Source organism: Phoenix dactylifera, chromosome 1 (assembly GCF_051530095.1).
Source record: "Phoenix dactylifera cultivar Ajwa chromosome 1, Ajwa_hap1_PhDact_Kaust_v1.1, whole genome shotgun sequence".
Classification (NCBI taxonomy): Eukaryota; Viridiplantae; Streptophyta; class Magnoliopsida; order Arecales; family Arecaceae; genus Phoenix; species Phoenix dactylifera.
In genome coordinates, this window is record NC_143190.1 from 8,603,961 (window position 1) to 8,606,711 (window position 2,751).

At 47.4% G+C, this 2,751-nt stretch overlaps 1 pseudogene across 1 annotated transcript; it reads left to right on the plus strand.

The window, feature by feature from the left end:
- Positions 1-2,420, plus strand: LOC120106249 (L-type lectin-domain containing receptor kinase SIT2 pseudogene; annotated as a pseudogene). The gene has a single exon (XR_015977181.1). The product of XR_015977181.1 is annotated as an L-type lectin-domain containing receptor kinase SIT2 pseudogene (transcript).
- Positions 2,421-2,751: the final 331 nt, after the last annotated feature.

Genomic DNA, 2,751 nt, shown 5'->3' on the forward strand with positions numbered 1-2,751 from the left:
AGACCCATCCAGTTCACCATCGAGAGAGATGCCCACGGTCATTAAAGATTGGAAGGTTCTAAGATCCCACCTTGCCAATGATCGTCAGCCATCCATATATTTTTTCCCACTGACCCCTTGAGACACCACCAAAGAAGGAAAGTCCTCGGAAAGATCTGCTTATGAATGGCACAAAAATCTCAAACTACTTGTGCCTTCAGATTTAGCTTCCAATCTTGAAGGACTGGAAAAAATCAACAATGTCTCAAAAGACTCTAGTCCGCCTCCTCTTCCTTCTCCTCCTAAATCTTGCAGTTTCCACCAGCGATGATGGCTTCACCTTCAATGGATTCACTGGTGCCAACCTCACCCTTGATGGCATCGCATCGATCACATCCAACGGCCTCCTGATGCTAACCAACAAGACGAAGCAGATGAAAGGTCATGCCTTCCATCCATCCCCCCTTCACTTCAGAAAGCCTCCAGATGGTAAAATCTTCTCCTTCTCCGCTACCTTTGTGTTCGCAATAATCTCAGAGTATGGCGATCTTAGTGGCCATGGAATTGTCTTCTTAGTCTCCCCCACTACAGACCTCTCCACCGCCTTACCAAGCCAGTACTTGGGCCTCTTCAATTCAAAGAACAACGGTAATTCGACCAATCATATCTTTGCAGTTGAGCTAGATACAATTCTTAGCTCTGAGTTCAAAGATATCGATGATAACCATGTTGGAATCGATATTAACAGCTTAACATCCAACAGTTCTCATACTGCTGGTTATTATGCTGATGATACTGGTTCGTTCAAGAACCTGACCCTCATTAGTGGCCAACCCATGCAAGTATGGGTAGACTACGATGGCGAAGAGATGCAACTCAATGTTACCATGGCTCCCATTGGGATGTCCAAACCCCGCCGGCCGCTCTTGTCTTCCACCATCGATCTCTCGAGCGTGCTGGTGGATCCGATGTATGTCGGATTCTCTTCATCAACAGGCTCCGTTCTAACATCTCACTATGTCCTTGGATGGAGCTTTAAGATGAATGGAATAGCCCAAGCGCTTGATTACTCGAAGCTACCCTCGCTCCCCCGTATAAAACAGAAGGGCAGATCGAAGGCTTTGGACATTTCGCTGCCTTTAGCTTCAGCTGCATTTGTGCTGATGATCGTTGGAGCTGCAATATTTCTCGTGAGGAGGAGATACAAGTACGCGGAGCTGCTTGAAGATTGGGAGCATGAGTATGGGCCTCATCGGTTCTCGTTCAAGGATTTGTTCAGAGCTACTAAAGGCTTCAAAGACAAGGAGCTGCTCGGGATAGGAGGCTTCGGGAGGGTCTACAAGGGGGTGCTGCCCACTTCTAAGATGGAGGTCGCAGTCAAAAGAGTTTCCCATGAATCGAGACAGGGGATGAGGGAGTTCGTAGCTGAGGTTGTGAGCATCGGCAACCTCCGCCATCGGAACCTCGTCCCATTATTGGGTTACTGCCGGCGCAAAGGAGAGCTCCTCTTGGTATATGATTACATGCCAAACGGCAGCCTCGACAAGTTCCTCTATGATCAAGAGAAGCCTGCTCTTGACTGGAATCAGAGGTTTCGAGTCATCAAAGGAGTGGCATCAGGTCTCTTATACCTGCATGAGGATTGGGAGAAGGTGGTCATCCACCGAGACATCAAGGCAAGCAATGTTTTGCTGGATAATGAAATGAACGCAAGATTAGGTGACTTCGGCCTTGCTAGACTATACGATCATGGAACCGATCCTCAGACCACTCATGTTGTCGGAACCATGGGCTATCTTGCTCCAGAGCTTGCCAGGACTGGAAAAGCAACCACAATCACCGATGTGTTTGCTTTTGGAGCCTTCATCCTAGAGGTAGCCTGCGGGAGGAGGCCGATAGAGGTGAATGCGGAGGGGGAGCACGTTGTTTTGGTGGACTGGGTTCTGGAGAACTGGCGGGGGGGCACAATTGGTGAGACAAGGGATCGAAGGTTGGAAGAAGACTATGCCGTGGGGGAGTTGGAGCTGGTGTTGAAGCTTGGATTACTCTGTTCGCATCCGCTGCCAGCAGCCAGGCCGAACATGCGACTAGTGATGCAGTACTTGGATGGTGATGCGCCACTTCCGGAACTGTCACCAACTTACCTGAGCTTCAGCGTTCTGGCAACGCTTCATAATGAAGGATTCGATGGTTATATCTTGTCATATCCCTCTTCGGCGTATCCATCCTCTACTATCTCAGGAGGTAGATGACAGTAGACGCGGACTCTTTTTACAAGTATATGGGTGGTAGGATATTAAGCCTCCTCTTTTCTTTCCCCTTTCTTAGGTGAATGTAAAGTAATCTTTTCAGTAAGACTTGTAGCACTGTATAAAGTAATGTATATTTCGCCAATAGTTAATAATCCGACGGCGATTGAGCTCCTCTGCATCCTCGATTCACAGATTTTCTAATCAGACATCACCATCTATCTATGTACCTAATTGCCTCGAAGCAAAAAAAGTGCAGCATGGATTAAAGAAATATATGGGAGGTCTGCTTTGGCAGCAACAGACCGAGACGCTGAAGAGTAGCTTGGTGTCTCTGAAGTCATTTTCCACTACTTATGATCCCCCAATTGCTGAATGTTAGCAGGACCTTGTGGAGAACAGTGCTAATTGAAGAATTCTTGTAAAAAACTATATGGGAGTTTCTTTCCATCCCTTACGTAGATCACCTTTGAATCTCTTGCTTCTCCAAGTTGTCCAAGGTTCTCGAACATCTCTTTGCCAG